Raw genomic sequence first — 19,967 nt, forward strand, 5'->3', positions numbered from 1 at the left:
AGATGTGGTTCCAAGTGTTAACCTAAGATGGTGCACTCAGGAGGGCAGGGACCACGTGCCGTAACTCAGAGCCTAGTGCAGTGCCTGGCACACGGGTGCACTCAAGGAATATTTGTTGAATGAAAAATAAACAGCCCATGGAATAGGCAGTAATATCATGTTCCCTTTACAGCTGAGGCCACTGAGGCCTAGAGGGGTGGAGGGACTTGCTTCAGATCACACAGCTGGGAAGTGACATTGAACCCAGGCACTCTGGCTCCCGAAGCAGGGGCTGTGTGGGGCTGCAGAGGCTGTGTGCATGCGCCTCTACACTGCAGAGTGCGTCCTTGTTGACGTGTGTTCATGTCCAGTATGTTCCCCCCTGCCTCTCCCGGGAGTCTTGGCCTTGCAGGCTGCAGGGCGGTCCTGCCCTGTGCCACGTGACCCATTCTGGCCCTGGCCTGGCAGCTGCTCCCCAGATGTGCCCACAGTGCTGTCTTCCAGCCGCCAGGCCGGCGCCTCTGGGCTGGGACTGCTGGAGCTGCGGGGGAGAGACCTTTGGCTCTGGCTGTCTCCGCCTCCCCCCTTGAAACAGGAGACTATGTCCCCCCCCCCCAGAACTGTGCGCCCAGCGCCCAGCCCACCACACTGAGAATAAAGTCCAAACCCCGCCCCTCGCTCCCGGCCCCTGCCCACCACCACCCACTGCATCTCCTGCCCTTTCTCTCACCAGCAACAGCCTCCCTTACTAACCTAACTCCGTCCTGCCTCAGGGCCCTTGCCCTGGCTGTGCCCTCTGCCTAGAACCTCATCAACCCTAGGTCTTTGCAAACGTCACATTCTTAAAGTCTCAGGTCAAAAGTCACCTCCACAGAGGCCCATTCAGACCCCTCCTTGGCTACTTTCTTTCACATAGCCCTGCTCTTAATTATTCCTTGAATTTACTACCATCTGAAATAATCTTTGTTTTCTTGTGTATTGTCCATTCCCTGCTCCCTCTTCCCTCCCCAGGCTGTGAGCAATAAGAGAGCAGGAACCATGGCTCCTTTGGTCACAGCTGTGTGTCAGAGCTGAGCCAGGGTTTGGCCCAGAGAAGGTAAGCAGTTGGCTCAAGGTCACACGGCGGAGCACTTGAGGTAGAGTGATATTTAGAGTAATATCTGTTGAATAATGAGTTCTTGCCTTATGGTCCTCATGTGCAAAATGGGGACAGATTTTGAACTTACCCACAGAACTATGACACGTCACTACTTAGCACATGGTGAGCATTCAGAAATGGGACCAGAATGACAGTTTTGTGTCCTTCCAGGGGTCTCATTTCTCTGTCCCCCAAACTCAGCAGGAGGCTGTGGATGGGCACATGAATACTGTGGGGACTTTACGCTCTCACCCCTAACAGGCTGTGAAATCCCTGCCAAGTCCCTTTCTCCTTCTGGACCTCAGTTTCCCCATCTGCAAAATGGGGACTGTTTTCAGCCTTCCCTCCTAAGGGTTCTGTGCTGGGCTCCTGGGTCCTTTCAGGGAGTGCGGAGGTCTAGGCCTGGGTCCACCTTTTGCCTCCCATCCTGTTTTCCAAAGAGGCCCCAGAACAATGGACGGGAGGCTGGAGCCTGCCAGTCTGGGCCCCTCCCCGGTCTCCTGCAGATGGAGGGGGTGGGGCCTTCCTGTGGCTGGACAAAGGGCCACTGCCGCCCTGGTCTCCAGCGGCCAGAGGGAGGGGCAGAGTCCAGGCTCAGGCAGCACCCATCTCAGGTTACTCCGTACAGGCCAAATCTGCAGGGCCACACAAACACACTGGGACACACATCCACAGAGCAATATGCAAATACTCGTACCCACACAAGCAACACAGCACACGTGTGTACAACTGACACAATCGACAAATCCAATTTGACAGCAACATACCAGTACACACAACCAACAGAGCCACCTGCCAAAGTGCACAGCACACAATATTCCATAGTACACAGTCAACACAGTGGCCTCAGTGCACACAACCGAAACACCAAATCTGCACAACCTGCACAACCAACACACCAAAAAAAAAAAAAAAAGAGCCCAAGGAGGCAACCCATCACAACACCCAACTGTCACACCTAACGGAACCACACTCAAATCAACACACCACAATAATCCCTCAATGCACACAACACATAGATACATGTCCTACACTGTAACACACCAAACACAACACACATCTACATTGATCACACCAAAAGAGCAGCCACACCAAGATGCTTACACACATGCCCACAGCCTGAGAGAAAACAGTCTAACGCAAAGGCGTCCTCTAGGCCCCCGGCCCCGCAATGTGCCTACCCACCCGACACCCACCCTCACCGGTTCAAAGACCCTGTACTGCCGCCCACCACCCCAAAGTCTTTTTATTTTATTTTATTTATTTTTTATTTATTTATTTTTTTGAGATAGAGTCTCGCTCTGTTGCCCGGGCTAGAGTGAGTGCCATGGCGTCAGCCTAGCTCACAGCAACCTCAAACTCCTGGGCTTAAGCGATCCTCCTGCCTCAGCCTCCCGAGTAGCTGGGACTACAGGCATGCGCCACCATGCCCGGCTAATTTTTTTTTTTCTATATATATTTTTAGTTGACCAGATAATTTCTTTCTATTTTTTTTTAGTAGAGATGGGGTCTCGCTCTTGCTCAGGCTGGTCTCAAACTCCTGACCTTGAGTGATCCACCCACCTCGGCCTCCCAGAGTGCTAGGATTACAGGCGTGAGCCACCGCGCCCGGCCTCCAAAGTCTTTTTAGATGTAGACAGTCCCCTGACTCTCAACGCACACAATTCGGAATCCTGCATAAGGCCCACAGATACACAACGACACCTACCCAGACCCAGGCGTCTCACGCCCATGAATGCAGGCCTGGGCCCTGCCCAGGGTGGAGGTGTGGGAGCTGGTCTGACCCTGGCAGCCACAGAGGCTGATGCCACCAGTTGGGAGTGCCCCGAGGCCAGCTGGCCACACCCTAGGCAAAGCCCAGCAGAGACCACTGACTCCAGCTTCGAGGCCCACGAGGGACCTCAGAGGCGAGATGAGGGAGAGGAGACAGAGGCTCCTGGGCAGGGGGCTTTGGTGGTTTCCCCATATCCCCTCCAGTGGTGGACAGGAGGCCCCAGAGGCCCCCTCCCAGAAGCAGCATCCCTCCCCTCTGGCGCCCGGCCTGGCCCTCCTTTGACTCACCTGCCTCCCATACACCTGGCTCCGCCCCACGGCCCCAGGGCCCGGAACCCAGGAACCAGCTGAGGTTGGGTGTCTCAGGACCCCGCCCAGCTCCCTGCCCACCGCTCCCTGTTCAGCCCAACCCTGACTACCCTGTCACCAGCGGGTGGCACCTCCAGCTGCACCCTCACCTCAGGTCACAGCAGAGCTGTACTCCTCTAACACTATGACTCATGACAATCTCTTAAGTTTTCTTTTAAAGAGTATTATTTTCTTGTGGATGCAAAAGCACTTATGTGCTGGTTGAAAGGAAGTTAAGACGTCTAGAAACGTTTAAGGAAGAAAGGGACCCCTTTTCCGGGGAAACAGCAGAATCAAGTCTCTCAGAGAGCCAAAGAGCCCTGGGTTCCCATCCCGGCTGCCCTACGTAAGAGCTGGGTGACTGTAAGTCACTTCATTTCTTTTTTTTTTTTTTTGAGACAGAGTCTCACTCTGTTGTCCAGGCTAGAGTGAGTGCCGTGGCGTCAGCCTAGCTCACAGCAACCTCAAACTCCTGAGCTCAAGGGATCCTCCTGCCTCAGCCTCCCGAGTAGCTGGGACTACAGGCATGCACCACCATGCCCGGCTAATTTTTTCTCTATATATTTTTAGCTGTCCATATAATTTCTTTCTATTTTTAGTAGAGATGGGGTCTCGCTCTTGCTCAGGCTGGTCTCGAACTCCTGAGCTCAAACGATCCGCCCACCTCGGCCTCCCAGAGTGCTAGGATTACAGGCGTGAGCCACCGTGCCCGGCCCACTTCATTTCTTCATGTCTCAGTGTCTCATCTGTGAAAGTGGACTTGTGGCAGTTCCCATCTCTATGAGGAGTGAATGGATTAAGTCACATAAAGAGCTCAGAACAGTTCCTGGCAAAGTCAGCATTTAATAGACACTAGTTAGTTAATATTATTGCAGGGACTATTCTACCTCTCCTAGAGGTAACTCCTGTTAAATAACTGGGTATTGGCCAGGAGAGGTGGCTCACGCCTGTAATCCCAGCACTTTGGGAGACCAAGGCAGCAGGATCGCTTGAGGACAGGAGTTTGAGACCAGCCTGGGCAACATAGTGAGACACTGTTTCTACAAAAAAATTTTTAAAAAATTACCTGGGTGAGGTGGTGTGTGCCTGTAGTCCCGGCTACTCGGGAGACTGAGGTGGGAGGATCACTCGAGTCTGGGAATTCGAGGTTGCAGTGAGCTGTGATCAAGCCATTGCACTCCGGCCTGGGTGACAGAGCGAGACCCAGACTCTAAAAAAAAAAAAAAAAAATTAAAAAAAAATTGAGTAAACGCTTCACCACTGAATTACAGAATTTTAGAATCATTAAATACCAAGCATTTATTCTCTAAACAAGTAGTGCACGCTAGCTTTGTGCTAGGCACAGCGGGGAAGGAATATAACCCAGCTTCATGCTTTTAGGGAGCCACATTTAGTTGAGGGTACCCAAATGGGAATAAGCAACACCAGCCAGATGGTTGGTTCCTAGCTGCCGTAGCCACATTCTGGGGACACAGAGATGCTGTCAACAGGTGAGCTGTTGCTACCCCAAGGAGGCACTTTGTAGGAATTGGAAAGAGGAACCCCGTACTCTGGGTAGATGAAACCTTCCATGAGAGCACTATTTTTAAAAATTATTTATGTATTCATTTATATTTTAGAAACTAGGTGTTGCTCTGTCGCCCAGGCTGGAGTTCAGTGTCATGATTATAGCTCAGAGGAGCCTCAAACTCCTGGGCTCAAGTGATCCTCCTGCCTCAGCCTCCTGAGTAGCTGGGACTACAGGTATGTGCCATCACACCCTGCTAATTTTTTATTTTCTTTCTATTTTTTTTTTTTTTTTTTGAGACAGAGTCTCACTCTGTTGCCCAGGCTAGAGTGAGTGCCGTGGCGTCAGCCTAGCTCACAGCAACCTCAAACTCCTGAGCTCAAGGGATCCTCCTGTCTCAGCCTCCCGAGTAGCTGGGACTACAGGCATGCACCACCATGCCCGGCTAATTTTTTTTTTCTCTATATATTTTTAGCTATCCATATAATTTCTTTCTATTTTTAGTAGAGATGGGGTCTCACTCTTGCTCAGGCTGGTCTTGAACTCCTGAGCTCAAACGATCCGCCCACCTCGGCCTCCCAGAGTGCTAGGATTACAGGCGTGAGCCACCGCGCCCGGCCTTCTTTCTATTTTTTGAGACAGAGTGTCACTCTGTCACCCAGGCTAGAGTGCAGTGGCATCATCGTAGTTCACTGTAATCTCAAACTCCAGGGTTCCAGCAATCCTCCTGCCTCAGCTTCAGCTTCCCCAGTAGCCAGGATTACAGGTGTGCACCACCATACTGGGCTAATTTTTCTATTTTTTTCCTGTTTTTTGTCTCGAACTCCCGACCTTAAGCGATCCCCCCACCTCAGCCTCCCAGAGTGCTAGAATTACTGGCCTGAGCCACCATGCCCTGCTGTAGTTTTTTGTTATTTTTCTATTAGAGACAGGGTCTTGCTATGTTGCCTAGGCTGGTTTTGAACTCCTAGCTTCCAGTGGCCCTCCCGCCACAGTGTCCCTAATAGCTGGGATTACAGGTGTGAGCACGATTTGTGGCACCCTTGTGCTCCTCGAATCCTATTCAGTGGCCCTGCAAGTGTGGTCCCTGCCTGTGGCGCCCACAGTCTCCTGGGGGAGACTGACTGTAATGAGGCAGTAACCCCCCGCCCCAAGTTCTTAGTGCTGTCATGGGAAAGCACAAGTGGCTGTGGGAGCATTTGTTGTCCCAGCATTTGCACACCTGGGATGTCTGCAGGAGACAACTGCCATGTCACACTGCAAAAAACTTTAAAGGCTGATAGTATAAAATGTTGGTGAGGACATGGGAAAGTAACTCTAATCCAGTGCTGGTGGGTGTGTAAACTGGTATGATCACTTGGGAACTCACTTTGGCAATATCGAGTGAAAGTGAACACCTGAACACCCTGTGACCCAGCAATTCACCCCCCAGACTGACCCCGAGAGTCCTGCAACAGGACAGCAGATGTGGGCCAGAACCAGAGAGCTGGGTGTACAAGTGCAACAAATTGAAAACTGCCTACTTGTCCAAAGACAGAACAGGGAAATAAAATGGCAGTGGGATAGTATACAGCATTTAATAGGAATGAACTTGATCTCTGTATCTGTGTATTGTTCTAGATACACACACAGATGCCATGTTGCTTAGGGAAAATGCAGGATGATTTTTTTTAAAGTGTAAATTTAAACACGCACAAACAATGCCAATACACATTTATGTCCAGTAAAAGTATAAGGAAACATGACCTGGAAGAACACATGCCCAAATCATATTAATTGAAGGGTGACCTGGTGGTGGTGGTGGGGTGTTGGCAAATAGTCTTGGAGAAAAACAGGGTCGCTGGTTGCGGCTGGCATTATCTATGAAGGTGGTTGTTTGAAGAAGTGGGGAGGGGAGCGAATGCAGCAAACTGTACACATTTGTCAGTTTTGGGTGGTGGGAATGTGGTATTCGTAACCCAAATCGCCGTACTTCTCGGTAATTTTTACAGTTCACAAAATCAAGGAGAGTTGGGCAGGCAATGAGGGCAGGGGCATTGCAGGCGGAGGGGCCGGAGCAGTTGGAGGTCTGGGGGCTCGAGATGGGGTGGGCGAGCCTGGGACTCCGTTAGGTGTGGGAGGAAGAGGAGGGCCGCGGGGGGCGGGCAGGCTGGCACACCCGCCTGCCGGGGAGGGGCGCGGCGGCCGCCCTGTGTCCCAGCAGCCCCGGGCCGCGACTGTGGCCGAGCCGGGCGGGGAGAGGCCGCGCACCCCGGGCTTTGTTCGGGGCGCGCACCCCCCCCCCGAAAGGCATTCCTGGGCACCGTGTCCCGCCCCTCGGGGACGCCTGCCGGCTGGGCCCGACCGCGCCGGGCAGCAGCCCGCGGCAGATGGGCCGCCCGGGCTTCCCGCGCTCGGCCCGTGGGAACCGGGCCCAGCGGGCGGGGGCGGGGGCGCCGGGATCCGCCCCAGGGGAGCGGCGCACAGATGGGGCGGGGGTCGGGGCGGCGGCAGATGGGTGCGAGGCCGGCCTCGGGCCGCGCGACAAAGGCTAAGGGCAGATGTTCGCGGCCAGATGTTCGCGGGAGCGCGGTGGGGGAGGGGAGCCTGGGAAAAACCCGCTTGCTTTCCCACCGCCCTTCCCGGGCCGCTGCGCAGGGCGGGCCGCAGGGAGGGGCGGCCGGTGGGGCCACCGCCTGGGGCAACTGGAAGGGCGGGAGGCGAGGTGCGGGCCTAAGGGCGTCTCAGGTGGAAGCTTGTACCTCTAGCGGCTCCCACCATGTCAGCCGCCCCACCCTCTGGCTGGAAAATACTCGAAAGACATCTCAGGAATCTGGACCTCCTGCATGTGGCCGCCTCTGTTATTAGTGCGGTCCCTGCACAGCCCTGTCGGCAATGCCATGCTCATCATCGTCGCAGCAGCAATGCTGGCTGACGTTTTTAAGCACTTACCAGGGCTTTAAACCATTATTTAATTCTTACAGCCACCCTTTGCAGAAGTTGCTCTAAATATCCCCTCCAGCTGAGGAACTATGAACCGGGAGGTCCTGAATAAGTAACTTGTCCCACTTCGCAGCAAGTACTACCAGGAAGAACTAGGGTTGCAGTCCAGGATTCTCAAAGCTGTGGCACACCTACTGCTTGCTGCGCTCTGGGCCAGCGCTGCCATAGTGCAGGGAACAACTGACAGAAGTCTCTGTCCCTGTGTAGTTTTTATTCTGGGTGGGGGGTGGCGTGCAACAGAGTAAGAGCAATCTATATTATCTGGTGATAAAATCAGGAAAGTGGGGGGATAGGGAAAGCTGGGGGCTGGGATGGGTTGCAATCCTAAATGGGTTGGGTGGGAGCTCAGCAAATGTCTCCCTGAGAAGGTGATAGTTCAGTAAAGAACTTGTTCCCTCCCTTCCTTCAGCTAGCTATTGAGGAAAAAAAATAAAACATTCCAGGCAGAAGTCACAGCCAGTGCAAAGGTCCTGAGGCAGAGGTGTGTCTGGTGTTTGTTTAAGAGGCCAATGTGAGGCTGGGCTGTGGTGGCTCATGCCTGTAGTCCCAGCAATTTGGGAGAGTGAGGTGGGAGAATAGCTTAAGGTCAGGAGTTGGAGACCAGCCTGAGCAACTTAGTGAGACCCCATCTCTACAAAAAAGAAAAAAAAATTAGCCGAGTGTGGTGGTGCGCCTATAGTCCCAGCTATATATAGGAGGCTGAGGCAGGAGGATGACTTGAACCCAGGGGTTTGAGGTTGCAATGAGCTATGATCATGCAACTGCACTCTAGCCTGGACAATAGAGTACAGTTGTCTCAAAAACAAAAACAAAACAAAACAAAAAATAAGAAGCCACTCACGCCTGTAATCCTAGCACTCTGGGAGGCCAAGGTGGAAGGATGGTTTGAGCTCAGGAGTTTGAGACCAGCCTGAGCAAGAGCGAGACCCTGTCTCTACTAAAAATAGAAAAAAATTAGCTGGACAACTGAAAATATATAGAAAAAATTAGCCGGGCATGGTGGCGCATGCCTGTAGTCCCAGCTACTCGGGAGGTTGAGGCAGAAGGATTGTTTGAACCCAGGAGTTTGAGGTTGCTGTGAGCTAGGCTGACGCCACGGCACTCTAGCCCGGGCAACAGAGCGAGACTCTGTCTCAAAAAAAAAAAAAAAAAAGAAAGAAAGAAGAAGCCAATGTGACTTTAGCTAGAAGGAGGGTACTGAGAAATGAGGTCTGGGAGATACTGGGTCGGGAGGGCACAGCTGGATCATGTAACCCCATGTAGTGAGGACTTTGTCCTTTTTTTTTTTTTTTTTCTGGAGACAGAGTCTCACTCTGTTGCCCAGGCTAGAGTGCCGTGGCGTCAGCCTAGCTCAGAGCAACCTCAAACTCCTGGGCTCAAGCAATCCTTCTGCCTCAGCCTCCCAAGTAGCTGGGACTACAGGCTTGTGCCACCATGCCCCGCTAATTTTTTTTAATATATATTTTTAGTTGTCCAACTAATTTCTTTCTATTTTTAGTAGAGATGGCGGTCTCGCTCTTGCTCAGGCTGGTCTCAAACTCCTGAGCTCGAATGATCTGCCCGCCTTGGCCTCCTAGAGTGCTAGGATTATAGGCGTGAGCCACCATGCCCGGCCTAGATCAGAGTTTCTTAAGGCTCCTGGGTGGGTATCAAAGATGGGTGAATTTGATGTGTTTTTTTGGGAAAAGCATCCACATCTTTTAACACATTGCCAAAGGGGTGTGGGAGGGATAGCCAAAGTGCTTTCAGCAACCGTGTTCATTAGAGCAACCAATTGGAAACAACCTAAATGTCCACTAAAAGGAGAATGGCTAAATAAACTATGAAATACCATGTGGCCCTGGGAAATCATGAGACAGCACTTCTACTTTCTGGAATCTGTCCTAGGGATATACTCAAATGTGTGAAATGATGTATATTCAGGAAGAGCAGCCAATTGGAAAAAACTCCTATGTCCATCACTGCAGGAATTGGTTGAATAAAGGATGTTCTACACATACAATAGAATACTACACAGCTATAAATATGCCAGACACAGAAAGACAAATACCAATACCGCATGCTCTCATGCCTCCAAGGGGGAAGGTAGTACCATGCCTATGTATTACTATTCAAAAAAATTATTTTAAATTATAATGTAAAGGGGAGAGGTCTGAACCCAGAAGAGGTTAAGGGAGAGCCCTATGGCCTTGGGGTCCCTCGTGACCCCCGCTTTGTGTGAAACATCTGTGAACAAGTGGGAGGAGCTCACCTGGTGGGTGAAACTCATCTGGACCCCTGATTGGGTCTGAGAATTGCACCCTCAGAGCCAGCAGGAAGTGGGATGGTGGGGGTGGGGTGGGGCTTCAATGCTCAAAGACAGGAGCATTTCTAGAATTTACTTTTTCTTTAACAGCATTATTGAGAGATGATTCACATACCTTACAATTCACCCACTTAAAGTGTACAACTCAGTTATTTTTAGTATACTCACAGAGTTGTGCAACTGTCACTACAATCAATTTTAGAACATTTTCATCACCCCAAGAAGAAACCCCATAACCATTAGCAGTTACTCTCCATTTTCCCCACCTCCGTCCCCCAGTCCCTGGTAGCCACTAATTTATTTAGTGTTTCTATAGATTTGCCTGTTCGGGATATTTCATTTAAATGGAATCATACAATATATAGTCTTTTGTAACTGGCTGCTTTCATGTAGCATGAGAGTTTCAAGGTTCCTCTACAATATACTTTTTAGACCCCAGAAAGCTGTGGTGGTGGCTATCTCTGGGATTAGGGTGTGGGATCACATAGGGCAAGAGTCCCCAAACTTTTTGGCACCAGGGACCAGTTTCATGGAAGACAATTTTTCCACGGACCAGCATGTCGGGGAAGGGGATGGAACCCTGCCACCCTGGTCAGGCCAAGGACCGTAGGGGACTGCAGACATAGGGACTCAGATTGAAGGTGGACCTTCCCCTTCTTGTATGTAGCTCTGTATCACTGGCTTTTTCATAATAATATATTCCTTGTATTAAACCTGATTAAAATGGGTACACATTGATTATAGAGCATTTGGAAATACAGATTAGCTGTAGACAAAATTTAAACCACTGGGCTGGGCACAGTGGCTCATGCCTATAATCCTAGCACTCTGGGAGGCCGAGGTGAGAGGATTGCTTGAGATCAGGAGTTCAAGACCAGCCTCAGCAAGAATAAGACCCCATCTCTACTAAAAATAGAATGAAATTTGCCAGGCAACTAAAAATAGAAAAAAAAAAATTAGCCAGGCATGGCGGCGTATGCTTATAATCCCACCTACTTGCGAGGCTGAGGCAGGAGGATTGCTTGAGCCCAGGAGTTTGAGGTTGCTGTGAGCTAGGCTGATGCCACGACGCTCTAGGCCGGGCAACAAAGTGAAACTCTGTCTCAAAAAAAAAAAAAAAAAAAAAAAATTTAAATCATCCTTAACCCATCCGTATGCCTATAAGTGCCTTGAACAACCCTTATTTGAATATTCAAGTGCAGAATGTGGAGCTGGATTTGGGCAAGGTGCAGTTTTGCTCTGGGGAGCAGCAGGTACTGGTGGTGGGAATCCAGTGATTTCCAAGGTTCCATTTGAAGAGACAATGATTTTGATTTTCTGTTCCTTGCTGTAATTGATATCACGTCCTCCCAGAGGCCTGCTTTGAATGCCTCCACCCCACCCCAGTCTCTGTCACTTATCACAGGGTGAAATAATGTATTTATTTGGGGAATCGTTTAGTTCATGAACATTTGGGTTCCTGGAGAGCGCAAATTAAATAGGAATGACAATTTCAACAGCTCTCAGTTAAAGAGCAGGCGGCGATGTGGGTGAAGTTTGAAACCATCCAGGGCACGTGTCTCACATACAGTAGATGCTTAATCGAATGTAATAAATGAATGAACTAACCCCATAGCCCAGAGAATAAAGGTGTGTGTTCCCTTCCTGGTTATTTCATTCATTCAGTCCTCGGTTATTAAGCACCTACTGTGTGTCCTGCTCTGGCCAAGTCCTGGGAAGAGAGAGATGAATAACCTTTAGGTCTCTTTCCTTCCTAGCTTCCTTAGGGACTTTCATGTGGCTTTTTCCAGGATCAGTGTCTAATTTGATAATCGTGACAGTAATGATGATGATGATGATCTAATGTAGGAGTTAAGAGTTCAGGCTCTGGGGTGGGTGAGGCAAAGCTGTATCCGAATCCCGGCTCTACTGCTTTGGGGGCTGCAGTGCTTTGGTCAGTTTGTCTTCTTTGGGCCTCAAAGCCCTCCTGGGCAAATGAGATCCTAACAGTGCCACCCTTGGGGTTATGGGGACGCACTGTGGCCATAATGGCTCCGCTCTGCCTGGTCCAGAGGATACAGAGAACTTATCATTATTGATCTCACTCGCCATTTGTATGGCAGTCCACAGTTCCACAAGCTTGTCACTTACCACCTTTTTCATCAGAATCCTCCCAGCCACACTGTGACTCCGGTACCATCAGGGCCAGTTTGCAGATGAGGAAACTGAGGGTGCTGAGGATGGGCTGCGAGTCCGAGTCCGAGGCCAAGGGCGCTCTTGCTAACTACCTCCCAGGACGCACGTGGGGCTGGGGGCTGGGGGGAGGGGGTTCTCTTCCTCCGTGCCCTCCCTCCCTTCCTTCCCTGGGAAAATCCAACAGGTGGTGGGGCTGCGGGCTGAGGGCCATTGTGCGGGGGGCCTGGGAGGGTCCGGAGGGCCCAGTGTGTGTCTGGGGGAAGATCGATGCCTTCATTACCATGTGAATCGTGGGAAAACGCCGCGGGGGCTGGGTGGTGGGTGGGCGTGGGCCGCGGGGCGGTGGCTGGGAGTTCTCAGGCCCAGACCACACAGCGGCTGGGAAGGGGGTCCCGTGGAATCCTGAGAGACCCGTTAAAAAAAAAAAAACCCAGATAACGGGACTTTTTCTCTTGTTTAATTTCTTATTTTAGGACATTTCCATCCTGTGGGGCTTAAAAGAGACATAGATTGAAAACAAAAAAAAAAAACAAAAAAAAAAAATTTTTTTTAAGGAAGAAAAAACTTTTTTTTTTCTTTTCTCAGTTGCAACTTTCCCACCGATTGCGCTGCGCATTCCGGCCTGAGCAGAAAAGTCGGAGCCTTTCACAGCCTGCGCACAAGCCAGCATCTCCATGGAGGCGCCTCCCAGCAGGCCCTTCCCTGAATGGCCCTTCTATTGAAGTATTAATAAAATATGCCCCAAAGAAAAAGAACAATAATAAAAATAAATATGTCCTAGGTAAGTCCAGGGTGACTACTGAATAGTTGCTGAGGAAATTGGGAGAAGCAGGTGTTAGGCTTGAAAAATAAAGTTGTCATCAGTTTGGCCAGAGCAGAGAGGACTGGCTGGTGTTTGAGAAGGAGGCAGGTAGTAGGGAGAAAATAGTATTCAGAATAACGACAATAACCAGTGACTGTGTGTCCCCCCATTGAGGCTTCTGAGTCCATCAGCTAAAGCCACACACGCAGAGAATAGCAGAGTCAGAATTCCAAACCCTCTTTCTCTAACTCCAGAGTTTGTGCTTTCTGGAGTTTCTCCATGAGGCCAGAAGAGAGGAAGACACAGGGAGGCTGCGGAGACCCTGAGACCAGAGACCCTGAGACCGAGAGGTGGGAGTGGGGTGGGGTGACCGAGGCAGAGGAAAGCAGAGACCAAAAAACAGGGACCTGGAGAACACGCGCATGCGCATGCGCACTCACAGGCAGACGGGCAGAGAAGGTTGAACAGCGCATATCCACAAATTCGCACAAGCAAAGCCTTTGCAAGAACGCTTTTGCAAACCCAAACACTTCTACATGATCTCTCTCTCTCTCTCACACACACACACCCCCACACCCACACACACTGGCGCAGGCACTTGCTCACAAATATTCTCACAAACACATTCCTAAACATGCTAAGATAGACACGAACTTACAAGTAGGCATCCAGAAACACAACCAACTATAAGAGAAACGTGTCTAAAATGCTGTCCCACATAAGATTTCAACACCTTCATCCTTTTTTTTTTCTTTTTAATTTATTTATTTTTTTTTTTGTAGAGACAGAGTCTCGCTCTTTTGTCTTAGCTAGAGTGCTGTGGCATCAGGCCAGCTCACAACAACCTCAAACTCCTGGGCTTAAGCAATCCTTCTGCCGCAGTAGCTGGGACTATAGGCATGCGCCACCATGCCGGGCTAATTTTTTTCTATATATTTTTTTAGTTGTCCAGATAATTTCTATTTTTTTTTAGTAGAGAGGGGGTCTCGCCCTTGCTCAGGCTGGAACACCTTCGTCCTTACCCACAACTTGTACAAACCCAAACTGCAGCACAGATTCTCACAAGAACAGGTGCTCTTACACAAACATGGGTACACATACTCATAGTTGCATAGGGAACTTGTCAGCCCCTCCCGCCAAACTCGCCCCTTGGCATCTGGCTTTCTAACCTTGGCCCCTGGGTTTTCTCTACTCCCCATCACCCCCAAGCTGTGACACATGTGTCTCCTGTGCTTCTACCTCCCCTCCCCAGCTTCAGGGTCCCAGCTGGATCCTGGGGTAGCTGAGAAGGGGTGGGTGCCCAGCTCCTGGCAGCAAGGGAAGCCACCTGCCTGAGGTGGACAGGCCCATGGAGGCCATGAAGCAGCACCAGAGGCTCAGTCTTGGCTGGGTCCCCTCCCTGCCCAAGGCCACTCCTTAGGGAAGGGCAGGGTAAGGAGGGCAGGTAGGGCCCATCTAACCCAAATGGGAAGAGAAGGTTGTTAACTATGGAAACAAAATGTGAAAATAATATGCACTGTAGATCTGATTTGGGTTAAAAAATGCATAACAAGCATAGAAAAAAAATCTGAGTACCAAAGTATCTATGTTAAGGTGTTAACAGCAGTAATCTCTGGGTGGAAGGAGTGTCATCTTTTATTTTCACATGTTTTAACATCTAATTTTCTACAATGCACAAATGCACCTTCTGTGATAATAAAAAGTTTTCATAAACAAATATGTAATGACATGAAAAATGACAAGGGGGTGGCCAGACCAGGCTGAGGGGGGAATGGTGCCCTCTTGTGAGAGCTTGGGAAGGCTCTTGATTGCTGTGTGACCTTGGCGGCTCTGTGCCTTTATTTCCTCATCTCTATAATGGAGATTCACCCCATGGCGGGGGTGGGGGTGGGTGGGTGTGAGAGTTAAGGATGTGAGGCCTGTAAACACTTGCAATGGTGCTTGGCATGGTGTGAATCCTCAAGAGTGCTAGCTGCTGTTGTTAGTACTATTCTTCCACAAAGGTTCCTGTCCATGCTGTACTGATGGGACACCCCGTGGGTGCCGCTGGCAGGGATGGGTATGCAGAGTTCCCTCGGCTGGTGCATGTGCAGGGTCACACGAGTATAGGTTTGCACGTGCACATATGTGTTCCTCGTGCATGTCCAAAATGTGTACATCGTACGAGGCATATTGCACTTTTGTGGAGGCATCAGATATGTGTACAAGTATTGCAAATAGCATCACAGGTGCTTTGCTCTGAGAACACCCTGAGGTGGGGGAAATCTTGTTTCAATTTTAATTCTCTACTCCTCAACTCTCATGCCCCCCCCCCATTCCTTTCAGCTCAAAGCTTCTTCCTGGGACATGGGTAGCCCCAGGGAACTTGAGGGGGCCTAGGACGCTTTTAAGGGTGGGAGTGGTGCAGGCTGAACAACACCCCAGGAAGAGGAAGTTGGGAAGTGGCATCAGGACACTTGGGTTTGTGGCCCTGCCATGCTGCTGAGGGACATTTGGATGACCTTGGTCCACCCTCTGGCCTGCTTTGAGTCCTCAGTCTCTCTTGTGCATCCACCCCTTGGCCCCTGCCCTTATATCACTCAGAGCACCATGGTCACTGGCCCGAGCCCCATCCCTGGCTTCCTGCTTTCTCCATTTCTGATGCTTAGAAAGGACGATGTCACTCTCTTGCTAAGAATCCTTCCTTGGCTCCTCATTGCCTTCAGGATAAAGCCTGTGTTCCTTGGCCTGGCTTTGTGGCATCTGCTCACCTTTCCACATCTCCTCACTGACTCTTCTTCACTCTGCTGGCCTCTCCCCCTTTCTCTCTTCCCTCCTCCCTCCCTGCCTTCCCTCTGGGCCTTCCTTCCCCCTCCACTCTGCCTGGGACCCTCTTCCTGGAAGAAGTGATCAACAGCCAGAGAGGAAGGTGGGCTTTTTCTCCTTACTTCTTTCTGTATTTAATTTGGAGTCCAACAAATTTACTTTCAAATCTCATCTTTGCCATTTTCTGGCTCTTTGTGACCCAGGGCAGGTTTCAGACCCTCTCCGAATTTTAGATCCCTCCTTTGCCAGAAGTATGTAACAGTTAATATTTATTTTTTATAGCACTGGATTTACTTTTATTTTCAATTGTATTTGTTGTTGAAAAGTACATTCACCTGGCTCAAAATTTTATTTTATTTTATTTTTTTGAGACAGAGTCTCGCTCTTTTCCCCTGGCTAGAGTGCCGTGGCATCAGCCTAGCTCACACTCCTGGGCTCAAACTCCTGGGCTCAAGCAATCCTTTTGCCTCAGCCTCCCAAGTCACTGGGACTACAGGCATGCGCCACCATGCCCAGCTAATTTTTTCTATATGTTTTTAGTTGTCCAGATAATTTCTTTCTATTTTTTAGTAGAGACAGGGTCTCGCTTTTGCTCAGGCTGGTCTCAAACTCCTGACCTCTAGCGATCCTCCCACCTCGGCCTCCCAAAGTGCTAGGATTACACGCGTGAGCCACCGCGGCCAGCCTCAAAGTTTTAAAAATACAAAACAAAATATACATAAGTTTCACATATATAGCAAAATTCTCCTCCCAAGCCACCCAATTCCTTACCTTCAGATGTATGCAAATAGTTTCTCTCTTTCTTCACCTCTTGGAGACTCTTCCATAAATATCCTCTATTAAGGACAAAGTATGTGTGCTTTCCATGGATTATTGATTTCACTTAATCCTCAGCCACCCGTGGGGTAGGTTGTGGAAAGTGAAGCTCAGAGATGGAAAGTCACTTGCCCGAAGCCACACCCGTTGGTAAACATTAGACCCAAGATAAGTTGAGTTTGTCCATTTATGAAGTGCCTACTATTATTTCAGGCCCTCAGGATTGTCCCAGGCCTTTATAGTCATTCATAGGACAGATACTGAGTGCCTTGATGTCTGAGGCCCTGGGCCAGGTGCTGGGGCTACAGTGGGGAGGAAAACAAAAGGTTAGCCCTCCCTGAGTTTATATCCCAGTGGCGACAGTCCATGGCTGAGGGAGATACAATCGTTTGCTCCATTTTCCAGGTAAGAAAACCAAGGAACAGAAGGGAAAGGAATTGCTCTGAGGTCACACAGTGATAACAAAGCTGAGATAAGCAGCCCCGTTGTATTTCTTTATTTTCTGAGACACAGTGTCACTCTGTTGCCCAGGCCAGAGTGCAGTGGCATCATTGTAGCTCACAGCAACCTCAAACTCCTAGGCCCAAGCCATCCTCCTGTCTCAGCCTCCCAAGTAGCTGGGACTACAGGCGTGCACCACCACGCCCAGCTAATTTTCTGTTTTTAGTAGAGACGGGGGTCTCGCTCTTGCTCAGGCTGATCTCGAACTCCTGAGTTGAAGCAATCCTGCCGCCTCTGTCTCCCAGAGTGCTAGGATTACAGGCGTGAGCAACTGTGCCCAGCCACGCAGCCCCATTTTAAAGGTAGGGAAACTGAGGCATAGAAGAGTGAACTGACTTGCCCAGGAAAACCCAGCTAGGAGGTGGCAGAGCCTGGACCCCAGAACTCCGGCGAGCTCGCGGCCCCGCCCACCTGTGGGCGGAGCCACGCCGGGCCCCGCCCCGCGCATTCCTGGCAGCCCAGGCGGCCGTTTCCTGCCCGCGTCGCTGGGCGGGCGGCCGGCCCATCTGGCGGCCCCCACGGGGCGGCGCGGGGAGGCGGCCCAGACTTGCTGGAGCCAGGCGCCGGCCCGGGCCCCCCCTGCCCGCCTGGAGAGCCCAGGTGTGGCCGCGGCGGGGGTGGGGGTGGCGCTTTCCTTCCCGCTCGCTCGGCCCTTCCTGACGCACCGGGCAGGATGCAGCCTCCTCCCGCCCTCCTCTGCCCCCGCCTCCCACGGCCCGGCCTGGGATCGTGGAGGGATCCAAGCCGGGGCAGCGGGCTGGGGAGGGAGGAGCAGGCCGCGCCTCTGACAGCCACTTTGTGAGACCCCGTTGTCTTGCCGCCCCTCACCCTGCTTTGGAAAAACCCCTGTATAATTAGCCTGCCCCCCCCTTTTTTTTTGAGGGACTCAGCTTCCCCATTTGTGCAAGGACAGCTGAACTCCCACCTCCTGGGTCACACAGGCTTGTGCTTCGCTCCTCAGACACCCCAGACACGACTGTGGGAACCGGAGGAGGCACTTCCCCTGCCCTAAGTCATAGCTCTTGACTTGACATCCATTTAATTCAGCCATTTCAAGCTCGAGCCAGGCAGGCATTTGGCCTCTCCTCTTCTTGCTGTGTCCTCGGCGACATTCACGCTTACTCATACATGCTTAACTCATACCTGGTACAGAGGTCTGATACATGGTCTGAAGGCTTCTACCTCAAAAAGTTGGAACCACCCAAGGAGGAAGGTTCTTAGGTTCTTAACCCTTTCACAGCTGAGGAAACAGGACAGAGAGTGGGCAGAACAGCTCCAGTCACCATGCGCAAGCCACCTTCTCTGTCAGACTTTGAGGTTGCCAATCTGCCCCACTTCTCCAATGCTGACCCCAAGAAAGGGAACCAGCAGTCCAGTATCCTCACTTATGTCAAACAGCACCCCGGTGAACATCATGGTTTTGGAACCCGGGCACCCTGGGTTCAAATGCCTCTTGGGCACTTACTTAAGGTCTTTCTGCCTTCGTTTCCCTATCTATAAAAATGTTGGTAGGTATCTCATATGGTTGTTGTAATGATTGAATATTTCTAAAATACAGTTGACCTTTGAACACAGATTTGAACTGTGTAGGTCCACATACCCAGATTCTCTCCTGACCCTGCCACCCCTGAGACAGCAAGACCCTCCTCTCCTCCTCCTCAGCCTATTCAAAAATGATGAGGATGAAGACATTTACGAATGATGATCCACTTCCTTTTTCTTTTTTTTTTGAGACAGAATCTTGCTCTGTTGCCAGAGCTAGAGTGCATCAGCCTAGCTCATGGCAGCCTCCAACTCCTGGGCTCAAGCAATCCTCCTGCCTCAGCCTCCCGAGTAGCTGGGACTACAGGCACATGCCACCACACCCAGCTAATTTTTTCTAATTTTAGTTGCCTGGCTAATTTTTTTCTGTTTTTTGGTAGAGATGGGGTCTCGCTCTTGCTCAGGTTGGTCTTGAACTCGTGACCTCAAACGGTTCTCCTGCCTCGGCTTCCCGGAATGCTAGGATTACAGGCTTAAGCTACTATACTCAGCCAATCCACTTCCACGTAATGAATAGTAAATATGTTTTCTCTTCTTTATAATTTTTTTTTTGAGACAGGGTCTTGCTCTGTCACCTGGGCTAGAGTGCAGTGGTGCCATCATAGCTCACTACAATCTCAAATCCCTGGGCTCAAGCGATCCTCCTGCCTCAGCCTCTTCAGTAACTGGGACTACAGGCATGCATCACCATGCCTGGCTAATTTTTAAATTTTTTTGTAGAGATGGGGGTCTCACTATATTGCCCAGGCTGATCTTGAACTCCCGGGCTCAAGTGATCCTCTGGCCTCCGCCTCCCAAAGTGCCTGGCTCTTACAATTTTAATTACATTTTCTTTTTTCTAGTTTACTTTATGGTAAGAATACAGTATATAAGACATGTAACATACAAAATATGTGTTGTTTTTTACTGGTAAGACTTCTGGCCCAAAGTAGGCTATTAGTAGTTATGTTTTGAGGGAGTCAAAAGTTACACGTGGATTTGACTGTGCAGGGGGTGGTTCATCAGCGCCCCCCACCCTCTGCTTTGTTCAAGAATCAACTGTGCAAGCATACTGCTAGTCACATGTTAAATTGTTAAATATAATGAAAGACCGTGTATTGGGCTCTCAGCATAGGAGCCCTCTCCTACATAGTGCCGTTGGGGGAGACTGAGGCACAGAAGACACCTAACAAATCAGGGACAGGACTTCAGGGTTCTAGAGCAGTTTCCCAAGAATCCACCCCCACCCCAAGGTGAGACTGGCACCAGGCCCACCCGGGGCCCTGCCCAACCACCCACCCCCACCTCCCCAGCG

Source organism: Eulemur rufifrons, chromosome 20 (assembly GCF_041146395.1).
Source record: "Eulemur rufifrons isolate Redbay chromosome 20, OSU_ERuf_1, whole genome shotgun sequence".
NCBI classification, from domain to species: Eukaryota; Metazoa; Chordata; class Mammalia; order Primates; family Lemuridae; genus Eulemur; species Eulemur rufifrons.